This window comes from Ochotona curzoniae, unplaced genomic scaffold (assembly GCF_017591425.1).
Source record: "Ochotona curzoniae isolate NIBS_2020 unplaced genomic scaffold, NIBS_Ocur_1.0 contig_793, whole genome shotgun sequence".
Lineage (NCBI taxonomy): Eukaryota > Metazoa > Chordata > Mammalia > Lagomorpha > Ochotonidae > Ochotona > Ochotona curzoniae.
In genome coordinates this window covers 30525-43125 of record NW_024466563.1, presented here as the reverse complement: position 1 = coordinate 43125, position 12601 = coordinate 30525, and the positions used below count along the sequence as shown (strand labels likewise).

At 46.2% G+C, this 12601-nt stretch overlaps 1 pseudogene; it reads left to right on the top strand.

The window, feature by feature from the left end:
- The first annotated feature begins 10955 nt into the window (after positions 1-10955).
- LOC121164497 lies at positions 10956-12274 on the top strand (annotated as a pseudogene).
- Positions 12275-12601: the final 327 nt, after the last annotated feature.

Sequence of the window (12601 nt, the reverse complement as noted above, 5' to 3'; positions counted from 1 at the left end):
CATAGGGTTCCCTTGCAGGACTGCCCCCTGACCTTGCTCTCGTGTTTGCCAATGGGTGCTACAGTCATGCCTGGCCCACCCCCAGTGCCAGCTTACATGTGTCAGCAAGAGCTGTGGCATGATCAGGGATTTCCCATCCAGGCCCATGCCCAATTCCAGTCCCCTTTCATGCCATTGGATGCTGCAGCCAAGCCCAGAGCAATGCATTCTTATCTCCCTTGTACTAATAGCAACACTGGTGTTGTCGCCATGGGCAGCATGTGTCCAGGGTGGCAGGACAGGCACTTGCTCCCAAATCCTCCAGATCTTTAGAGAAAAAATATAAGAATCGGAAAGCTAACTATGCTGACCTACTGGTATAGTAAACAGATTTTGCATTAATCAGGCCCAGCATGCTCATGTGCCTGTGTCTGCTTTTCCCCAGCACTGTAACACTTGCCTAGATACAACACAATCTAGTGTTTACCTACACCTGGGCTTTTCTCCTTCTTTTAAAAGTCATATTTGAAAATTGTTTGTGAGAGACAGAAGAGTACAGTAACTTATTATTTTTTTTTACTTGAGAGGAGGAAGGCATCTTCAAGAAATTCAAATGTGGATATCTTCTTTGTAATCCTTTTATTTTGGTAACGTTTACATGGTTGATTAGGGCACAAAGGATCAAGGCCTCAGTGGAGTGGGTAAAACCATAGTTTTCACATTATTATTATTACTAATATGTTTCTTTTCTTTCTTTTTTTTTTATTTTGAGAATCTCTACCTAGTTAATTTGGGTAAAAAGGTTCAAGGGCTATCAGGGGTCTTCCCGTCCCGCGGAAGAAATCACCCAACACTTGAGAGAGTCTCCAAGGCGCTTTATTCTGATCTTACGTTGTGTCCGTTCACTCCGTTGTGTCTGTTATGCCCTTTAAGCTCTAGCCCCTCCCCCACCAAGCCCCCGCTTGGTCAAACTGGACCAATCAACTTAAAGATAACCAAGGCATACCAATCAGGGCAAAGGGCCAATCACAGGGCAGGAAATGGTCAGTGCCCCGAACAAAGGGCTACAGGAAAGTGGGTAAGATTATTATTTCCATATTGTTTCCTTCATGTCTGAGGTAAAAGGGGATATTGAGGGAGAAGCCCCACCCGGTTTCCCACCAACCCCAAGTCCAGCATGTGGGGCATGCTCTGAGATCTTTGCTCAAGTGATTTTGATAGTTCACCAGTTATGAATCGCTGCCAATCTCGCCTCTCCAAACACAATGATGTCGTTGAAGAATCCACTGATTGACATTGTCCATCAAAATGTCATTATTTGCCTGATATTTTGTTGCCAACCTATAGCAGAGGTGGTTGATTAACTTGTTCCATCTTCTGTACTTTCATCTATTAATACTAATTTTTCCTCTGTGTTTGCGGTAAGGCGAGAGAGAAAGGGAGAAGCCCCACCCAACCTCTCACTTATCCTGCATAAATAAATTTAAAAAACCTATAGTTAAAATTGAGATATATGTTCAGTTGAACAGCCTTAATATTTCATTCAAGTATTTTTCTTTAAAAGACGATTTTAAAGGCAATAAGTTGGAGAAGAAATGAAAAAGATATTTTTTTCTCTAAATTTATTTAATTTCCTGGCTTTTAACATCTTGTGCCAACAGAGAAGACCTATTTTACGTTATGTGAATGTAAGCAGGAAACTCACACCTTCTGCAGCACGAGAGGGTGATGCTGTGTCGTCACTGACATTTGTGATGCTGGACTCTGAATTGTGCTGTGATGCCACACCTGGGGTCTCGCCTGTGGTCCTGCAGCAGGAGGCTCTGTTGGCTCAGGTTTGTCTCTATTTCACTTGCTGAAGGATTGGAATGCCTTTCTGCATCGGCTTAAGTAGTTGGATTTCTGTGTGTCAGAGAATGAAACACTGAAGCCTATCACCAACAACACCAAAACTCCAGAAAGCACAATGACCAGCAAGCAGACCAGAGGGCGTTTCCATGTCCATAGACTCTGTGTCCACTCACTGCCCAGCCAGTAGAGCCCATGAGTCAGTACTGGCCTTCGGGGAGAATATTGAGAACTCGAGGAGCCCATAATTCCCACTTTCCTCTCTTTGCTCTGTCTTCAGCAGGCAGAACAGGGTGCCACCAATGTGCTATGGCAGTTCACTGCTTCCTCCTTGTTCCTGTGTGTGGTGGTTCATCTCTATCAAACTCCTGTAGAATGCCCCATTGGTACATGATGGTGGAGCTAAAGGGGCACTGTGTTTGGAATTTGCCAGCCCCTAGTCAGAAGACTGATCTGGCACAATTCATAGGTCACAACATGAGATCCTCATGCAAAGACACCTCAGAACCAGAGCACCATCTCTAAAGTGTCATCAGATGGATGGACAGGGATGGAAATATATGTAGAAAACTAATATATGTAGTGTGTCCATGCCTAATCAAATGAGTGTGAAAATGGAAAGCAGAAATGTAGGATTATACAAAGCCTTGGAATTTTCTGGTAGTATGATGTCCTTAGCCAGGATCTCAAGTCCCAGGAAGGATTCAGGGTAAGGTTCATGAACTCAGAAAAATCATGCCTTGCACAGTGTGTCCTCGAGAATTTGCCTCCATTTTATGCCTGACCTGTGTGTTTAGGGTAAAGCACATGACACTGACCACTAGGGTCTGCTCTGTTGTTGTCTCTAATGAATTCTAGGAGTGCTTCTGATGTATTTTCACCTTGTGTGGAGTCAGTTTAAAGCTAGACCATGTTCATCCTGAGTGTCGGTAAGAACTGTTAACCTGCTGGGCTGGAATGTGAACACCATGGTAGGTGTGCCCAGCAGGGTGAGTGTACACCCCACATGTGTGACTCACACCTATCCTGCCCCAGTCCCAGGGAGAGCAGTGACAGTCATCTGCATATACTACAGGTGAAGGTCAGAATCTCTGTGACATCATCCTGTGTATTGGTAACAGGGAGGGGCATGTCAAGGATAGAGGCAGAGCATGAGAGCCCTGGGTAGAGGTCGTGTCGTGGTGGGAGAAGGCCTGGGGTAGGGTTTGCAAGGGCACTGGATGTGGATGAGGGAATTCAAGGGCACAGTTGATGTGCAGGAGGGAATTTGGTTGGGCACAAAGACAGAAATGATGCCTGTGGGAGGGATTAAAGTTACATAGGGCAGAGGATGGAGTGAGGATGGGTGGAGGGAGGGTAAGTGTGGGCTGATGTTGTGTGTGGGAGGGCAAGTATGGGCTGGAAGTGGGTGTGGAGTGGCACGGGAGGGTACAGGTAGGCTTAGGGTGGGCTCTGGGTCCTGTAAAGCAGGACATGATAACCACCACAGGGCGAGAGTTGGCGGAGTGTGGGTTCAGGGTGCCAGATGGAAGGTAATGGTAGGCTGAGGGAGAGTCAGTGAAGGTAAGGGCAGAAGAGGTTGTGTTGAATTGGGGAGGAGGCAAAGATGGAATGAGTGTTTCGTGAGAATGTGCTAAGGAGGTTAAGGGTGGGCAAGTATGGGCCAAAGACTGTCATGGTGTTGAATGGGGATAACAGGATTGATGGCAGTAAGGCTGGCATGGCACAAGGGCTGGTGGCTTCCAGGACAATGCGGAAAGTGCTAAAGCCAGGGTCTGCTGGGTTACATTATGAGGAATTGTGGACAGTGTGGGAAGAGGGGGCTGGACAGAGGGAGTGTTGGGGGCTTCCCTTCCTCATTACATAGCGAGGATTTGGGTACAGGGAAGTACTTTCCTTCAAGGGTTAGGGAATGTACTTCTGCCATTCAGCAACCTGTGTAATTGTGTTACCTGTAACATTTTGTTTCCACTGTAGTGCTTAGATTTCCCAGGACAATTCTCATGGTGTTCTGTTTCAAGATCTGACATCTCGCTGTTTCAATGGGATAATCTTATTCTCTTCCTAGTACAGCCTCATTATTGAGTCTTATGATATTGCTGTTTTTCCATTTCAGGGTTTTAACATAAAAGGTTTGCAGACTGACCCAATATAACAGATTTGCAGATTTCAGGAGAGTGCTCAACGAAATATTCTCCTGTTGGAGGACTCTGATACTGCTGTGAGGTTTCTTAAGACAGCCTTTGTCATCTCTGGAGACTATTCTGTGAAAGACAGACTGACCTCCGCATCGTAGGAAACACATCCTGGCTGCTTTATGTACCCAAGTTGTGGTATTTCTAGTACTCACCACATTCACATTGTGAAGTTTCCACAGGAAAGCATAATCATGTACACACACACACACACACAGACACAGACACACACACACACTGAAGCCTCAACTTCCAATATTCCTCTGGTGGATGAGGCAGCAAGGGCTGCCTGCATTGCTATAGAGTTGGTGGACTCTGGCCTTCCAGTGAGTTTTTCCACATGTGTGTGAGGTTTGTGAAGTCTAAGTGCACTTTTGACTGATTTTGGCTGTTTTCTACCCATCACGGATGCTGATTTTAGACCATTGCCTAAGTAGAGGTATAGAGAATGTTCAACTGAAAGAGGAAAACAGGGCCAGTGTCGTGGTGTAAGGTAAGCCATTGCCCATGACACAGAGTTCCCAAAGGAGCACTGTTTTGAGTCCTGGCTCCTCCAATTCTGACCCAACACCCTGCTATTGCACTTGGGAAAGCATCAAAGAATGGTAACAGTTCTTGAGTTCCTTCACCCTTGTTGGAGCTCCAGATGGAGTCTCTGGTTCCGGGCTTCAGCCAGACATTGTCCCAGCTGGTGAGCCCATTTGGGAAGTGATTAAGTGCATAGAGGATTTCATTCTCTGTCTCTCTCTCCCTCTCCCACCCCCAAAGAAATGGGTCTTTTTAAATATAAAAACAAATAATAAAGCAACCTAACATGGGCAATTGCTTGAAGAACACATTTTCCAGCCATTTGTTGAAATGGGGACTTATTAACTCTCACCATGGATATTACATGAGAAATCTAAGGAGTTATCTTGGAAATACACCACTGCCACTCAACCAGACCCCGGTGCCGAAAAGCCTATGGCAGAAGTGCAATAATGGGTCCTTCACAAAGTTCTTCCATCAGGCCAATTAAGTCAGCCCTCTTTTGCACAGCCCAGTGATCCACATGCAGGAAACAAGGAAATGCAGACTTGGACTCCTCCAGTGCAGTGGCTCACACGTAAAACCTCAGGAAAGGGTCCTGAATGGATATCCCCATATGGACTCTTGAATAACAGCTTCCCCAGAAAAATCAACAAGGGAGCTCTGGTAGATGGCCATCAGAAACAGGACTGCAATTCTCTGGGTTTCTTTTTAGAATCAGCATGAAGCTCCTGTGTCGTCCATGTGTAATGCAATGGAAGGCCTCTTTCTCAAGGCTTTGCTGTGGGTTTTTTGGTGTAAGGAAGAGACAAAGAACAAACTCCCCATCAACATGTTCACATTTTTTGTTCATTGTGATCATGTCAGGATCAGAGGCCTAGGACTGTTGGAATGAAATTGGAAAGGCAGGAAATAATTACAGAGTATTTGGTTCTGTCTCCTTTTCACTTAGGCCTGAAAGGAAGTGAACATTGTAGTGGTACCAGTGAGTAAAATTGTCAACAGGCACTTCACCGTCATAAAAGGAAGTGAGTTCTCTTATGCAGAAGTATCTGCTGGGTCCCTGGCTCCCATCACTAGTTGGTAGCTGTGGGAGGGTCCTTCATGGCTGGAGCTCATATGTGTGTTGTCTTCGCACCTATGGTGGCATAGTGGCAAGCACCAGGAAAGCTGGAAAGGATTCCTCCCAGCATGTATGTCTGTACTCCCAGGAGAACACCATGGGAGTCCCTGGAAGCCACAGTGAGAGGAGCCTCTTCTCTAACCTCCCTATCACGCTGGTCCCGGGACAACCTGTCGTGCAGCATGTGGCCCTGCCTTCGCTCCTTAGCACTCCAGGCAGGAGTACCCAATGTCCAGCCCTGCCCCTGGCATGGGGTGCCTACCTCCTCTCACCTACCTTCCTCTGGGTTCTTTTCCAGCCCTGTCCTTGTGTGCTGCTCCTAGGAATCTGGCTGTGAAGGAGCAGCTCCAAGGCCATGATATTAAGGTCTCTGTATTATGAGGTTTCCCATCCAGGGCTGACCTACTTTTCTGATGCTGTGGAAAGCCAGATTGTTGTCCACCTTTTAGGCTCCTGGAAGTACCTAGCTGTTGACTCCTGGCAGCCAGTCTCAGGTGTGCTTCTGGCTTCCTGCCTATCCTGCAGGCTCATGATGCTGATCTCCTGTTTCCAAGGATGGTAGATTTCTGAACTCATCAGATTGGGATATGTGCACATGGACTAGGTACAAATGACTTCTCTCAACTGCCCTGGATTAGTTTGGAGTTAGGAGTGAGTCTCAGTAATAAAGTCTCTCACTCTGAGTACCAGGGCTGAGTCTCCTCATGGAAAGCAACACCCCTCCATGCAAACAAAAAACAAACAAACAAACAAAAACTTATATCTCTTTCATTGACCAAAACCAACTACCCAAATTAAGCTGCCCATGTAAGAAAGCAGTGGAGATGAGATCAGACTCAGACAGGGAATGAAGCTATTTGTTTGGAGAGGCATTGGACCTCCCAGTCCAGGTGCTTTGTCTTTGCTGTAGACAATAATGTCAAAGATGTAGTGAGATTTCTGAGGTCAGAGGAAGAAGTAAAATTGATCCCCCCCAAATCCTTTGATGATATACCAGCTTTCATCACAAAAGTGTGAGTTGATGCAGTAATGCGAAGAGTGGATGCTGAAAGTCAATAGTTATTACATAGCAACCGGAACTGGGGTTTTGAAAGCTGAAAGAGTTTTCTTCAAAATGTAGCTTATTTTTGATAATCTGGCACGTACCTGTGACTGAATAAGCTAGTAAGAAAATCAGTCTTCAAGATTCAGAAATCTAAACTCTGCTCTGTGTGACCCCAACAACCTGTATCTGTTTTGGATTGTTGCCAGGTTATGCTGTGGAAACAAAGAAATGCAAACCTCCAGAATGTATAGACCAGAAAGTACTATTCTGGTTTGTGTTGTATGGTGGCTTGGTTGTGGCTTTGATCAAAATGCCTTCACCATTCTAGGGAGATGAACTGAAAAACAGTCTCAATCTGCAGTGGGCCATTTTGTTGGCCAAGGAGGGAGGGCACATGGATTCTGTTTTTGAAGACTGGGGAATGTATAAACGGAAGAAGATTTATTCATCTCACAGATGTGAATGTGAAAGGTCCAGCAGCATGGTACTGGCTCTAGTGATGGCCTCATTGCATATACTGGGAGCACAAGGTAAGAGTTTCTCATGAAAAAGGGAAGTGCTTAAGGATTTATTTTGTTTATTTGAAAAGAAGAGGTACAGAAAGAGCAGAGAAATAGAGATCATCCATGTGCTGGTTCACTTTCCAAATGGCTGCGCTGGCTGAATTAGACTGAAGCTAGGAGCCTGGAACTCCATCCAGGACTCCTCCATGTAGGGACCAAAGAAGCTGGGCAATCTTCTACTTCTTTCCTGGGTGCCTTAGCAGGGATCTGGGTTGGAAGTGGGAGAAGTTGGTTTCAATCAGTGCTTATAGGGGAAGTCACATTGCAGGGGGCAGCTTAATTCACTATGCAATATAGCCAGCACCATTACACTAAATATCTGCAAACTGCATTTTGTTTATTTGAAGACAGACAGAAAGAGACAGAGAGAGACAGAGCTGATTCCAACACTAGCTTGTTCCACATATGCCTGCAATAGGCGAGACAGGTCATAGCCAGGAGCCTAGAACTCAATGCAAGTTTTTCACTTGAGTGGCAGGAACAGTTACTTGGCCCATCACTGCTGTCTCCATGGTCTGTCAGAACAGGAGGCTTGGGCCCAGCACACTAGCCTAGCAGCTACAGTCCTCACCTTGCATGCGTTGGAATCCAATATGGGTGCAAGTATATGTTCCAGTAGCACTGCTTGCCTTCTAGCTCCCTGCTTGTGGCCTGGGAAAGCAATGGAGGATGGCCCAAAGCATAGCCAATTCTCTCCTTCAGTTTCAATGGGAAAGTCTTTTGCATTGTTTTTACTTCAGTAACACTGTCTTCCTATTGTAAGTGAAGTGGCTCTGCCCTCACATGGATCTGCTCACAGATTTCAATGGTGGCGACTTCATAGTTCTTCTCCACTCTTTTCAAAATGAAACAAAGTCCCAAGAAATAAAATAAATCCACTATTCAGACTTTCTGCATAAATTTGGAACTGAAGAAAGCACAAGAGGACTTTGGGTTTCTGAAAGAAGAAAACAATTATGCAAACTTAGAGAAATTATTTTCCAGGAGATCTTCTTTTTTGAAAATTTTAAAAATTGAAACTTTACATATACAGAGAGGAGGAGAGACAGAGTGGAAGATCTTCTATCCATTGATTCACTCTCCAAGTGGCTGCAACGGCCTGAGATGTGCCAGGCTGAAGGCAGGATCCCAGAGCTTCTGGTCTGCCACCCGGGTGCAGGGCCCCAAGCCTTGACCCACCCTCGACTGCTTTCCCAGGCTGTAAGCAGGGAGCTGGATGGGAAAAAGGCTTGTCAGGATATGAATCGGCACCCATATGGGATGCTGATACATGCAAGGTGAGGACTTTATCTGCTAGGCTACTGCACAGACCCTAGACCCTAGACCCTAGACCCTAGACCCTAGACCCTTCTTTTTAATGTTAGTTGAAGTTCCCTACCAAATTTTCCAAATAATAATCTCTTCTGTTATTGAACATTTGGTTGAAAAATACATCTATAGCACCTCTAATCGTTAGCTAAATGATCTTAGATAAATCTTCCTTCACCAGGTTTCCTTGGCAATTTGGCATAATGAAGACGGAACACCAAAGAATGATTTGAAAGAATGCAGTGTCCTTCTGGGCTGGCGTACCTAAGGTGCTCCCTCATTGTGAATTGTATGACTCTGAACATCAGAAGACATGGTGTTTTTCCATGGTGTAAAGCTGGCTGCAGCTTTAGAAGCCAGGGGATACTTACAAGAGTAACAGACACCTCCAAGACTAAACACGATTCCAACTTGCCTTTTAACAGACCCTACGTGAATTAGTTCACCTAAAAGTGCACAGAAAACATGATGCTTCTTCCAGGGAGGATGTGACACATGAGGTACATGGAACAAAGTAATGCTCTTTCATTTTAAATGCCTGTCTGCATCTTATTTGTTTGTTATATGAAATACATTACAAATGCAAAGAAAACGTAAAGAAAAATTTCCAAGATGTTATCAACCTTTGGGATGGACAGATAAATTAACTGCTTGTGAGTAAGAGAGAAATTTAACTCCTTAACAACCAGAAATGGCTAAGGAGGACCATTTTAGATATCGGATATCTACACATTTTTCCAATAAACACATGATGAAAGGAGGATATCAAAACCAAAATGAAAATCAACTCAAAAAGCCCAGAGGGGCTCACTAGGAACAAAGCACAGAAAAGGGCCAGGGAAAAAGCAGGAGGGCACTTGAGGTGGAAGCACTCAGAAGCCAGCCAGGTTCAGGGGTCCTGCAGGTAAGAGGCCACATCCACTGCACAGTGGACTTCCTGCCTAGACATCTGCCTCTGCACCTGGTTCTAAACCCTGCAACTTGGGAGAGGCAACAGGAGACAGTGGAAGCACTTGCTCCTGGCTGACACAACCCCAGATGCTGGGAGCATGTTGGGAAGCAAAATAGTGATTGAGATGTTCCCTGATACCCTCATTTCAAATAAAAAAAGCAGAAACATTATGCCACTTGTTGGATGAATATCAAGCATTAAACCCACTTCTTAGATGAAAATAAGACTCTTTATTCCAAAGAAGAGGAGAGCACAATAACGAGTGCAAACTTTACAAGAAGAAAGTGGTCTGCCCTCGTCCAACAAAGAGATACCCCACAAGTGGAAGGGCTGTATCTGGAAACATTGTGGCTGCAGCCAGGATCCCACAGCCAGAGCTGTTCCTGATGGAGAGGATGCTGCCTGGTTTGGCGGCAGCCAACTGGACCCCAGGATGGCTGTTGAGGAAGTCATTCCAAATAGGTCCGATGCCTTCGTTTGGCCCTGACCGCCAGAAGGAAAAGATGCTATGGGTCCAGGGCAGCTTTGGGGGAGGCTTTAGCGCTCATCAAACCCCCAGAAGGCTGAGAAAGAGGAAGTGGAGACACTGCCTCTGCATCTCTATAGTGTTCTCTATCAGTGCCTGGTGCACAGCTGGAGCCTGGGGCTCTGCTATTGTCCAGTGCCAGGGGACCAGGCCTGCGCCCCGTGGCCCTCAGCAGCCCCATGATTGGACTGGGATCAGGATCTGAATCAAGGAGCCAGGCTCACAGAGGCATGACCAATGGGGACACGGGATTTCGGCACGGCCAGGAGAAGCCCAGAGCTGTGCTGCTGCATCCCCTGTGATCGCCTTTGCCTGGAGAACCCTAGTGACCAGCTTCTGAACGGGGTGGACTGGCAGTCCGACTGGGCCAGGCTGCTTCAAGATCCACTGCAGAGCTGATTTACGGACACCATGGACACAGAGGAGCCCCAGGGTGTGAGCAGTGGCTAAGGACAGCCTGTCCAGTGGCAGCAGCAGTAGGGAGGACTTGGGGCAGCTGAGAGCCCGGGAATGGCATTTGGTGGAGGATGCACCTTCAGCTGTCTCAGGCGGAAAGGACTGGTGGGGTCCTGGGGGCTGAGTGCAACTCAGCTTGTCTGATGTTCGCTTGACTGCCCGGGACACTTAGGAGGTGAGCAGCAGTCAGAGCGCCCACAACCACCTGCCTCCAGCGGCTCACCTGGCTCAGAGCAGAGCTTCGCGGGGACAGCCACACTGGACAGACTGAACAGCAACTTCTCTGAACAGAAATTGCTCTCCAACACGGACTGAGTTACTCAAATCAATTGGCTGTTGTGGGCCTGGTTGAAATTATTTGGCCAAGTCCTCCCAGAGAGAGTCTTCAGGAAACTTCCAACACCATTTAGCACAAATCTGAAGCATGGACAGATAGGATCTGTGAAGACGTCCCTGAGAATTTTGCATGAGAGCGCTTTCTACCCTGCCCTGGTTCCTGCCAAATCTGTGGGAGAAACCATAGGTCACCGACAAGAATGAGAGGAGATGGTAGCTGAAGCTAAAGAGGAAACAAGGACGCATATAAAGAAAGAAAGAATGAAGTAGCAACTAAAACAGGAGGACAATTCTGCAAATACAATGGTGATTTGGATGAGTGAAATTTGCCCAGCTGGGAAGTAACACATTCACACCAGAGAGCCATGATTGTAGTGGCAGCGGCTGCCACCTAGTGGTTGTGTGAAAATGTGGCGTCTAGCTGTAGGAAATGAACTAAATATCAGTCCTGAACTTCATGAGACCTTCCTTTCAAGAGCAGAAGAACAGTGCAGGGCCAGGCACAACGGTTTACTAGCTAAATCCTTACCTTGCAAGTGCCAGGATCCCATATGAGCCTCAGTAGGTGTCCACGCTGCTCCACTTCCCATCCAGCTGCCTGGTTGCAGCCTGGGAAAGCAGCAATGGAAGGCGCAAAGCCTTAGGACCCTGCAACTGCATGGGAGACCCAGAAGAAGCTTGTGGCTCCTGGCTTGGAATCAGTTCAGCTCTGGCCGTTGTGACCACTTGAGGAGTGAACCAATGGATGGAAGATCTTTGTTTCTGCTTTTCTCTGTAAACCTGCCTTTCTAAGAAAAATAAATCAATCTTTATAAATAAAAAAGAAGGGTTAGAAAGTTTCAATAAGCGAAGCTCAGAGAATGAGAGAGAAGGTGTGTTTATTGCTGATGGAGAAGCCAGTTTGGAATTAATTAGGTTGGGTATATCCTGTACATTTCCATATCTACATCTTTGAGGAGGGTGGTCCATATCGTGACGTTTCACATGGTATCTTTGGAGCATAGTCGTTACAGAGCTGACATTGGCTTTGTCCCAGTGCTGTCCTTCATTGCAGCAGCTCTCATTGTCACTTTGGCAGAAGCAGATGTCTTCATGGCATTTACAGATCATCCCAATTAGTTGTGCCAGTAGGCTTTTTTCTCACAGCACGAAGTTGAAATATTTTGCTACATTGGAATTATTCTTTGAAGAACATCTCTCCAAACTATTTCTTCATTTTAACTCTTGCAGACATACACCAGGCATGTACTTGATACCCTAGGTCCTTACACTGCATATGAAACCCTTACCCCGCGGTCTGGCTGTCAAGCGTGGGATGTATTTAGCAGAGACAGGCAGCAGTTTTTCTTTGAGACAGCATTAGGAATCCTCTGGTTCTGTGAAGATACTCTTGTACAATGCACTTTATTCGTATAGTAAGTTATTTGTTTTTTTTTTTTTAAAGCTTTATGTATTTTTATTGGAAAGGGAGATTTGACAGAAAGAGAGAGAGAAGAATTTTCCATTAGCTGGTTCACTCTGCAGGAGTAGCAATAATGGCCAGAGCTGCGGTGCAGGGTCCCAAGGCTTTGGGAGCCTCCAGTGTTTTCCCAGGCCACAAGCAGGGAGCTGGATGGGAAGCAGGGCTGCCGAGATTAGAAATGGCGCCCCTATGGGATCCCAGTCCTTGTAAGGTGAGGATTCGAGCCCCTAGGCTTCTGCGCTGAGCCCAAGAACATTTCTTAAAACACTAAGGCAGGCCC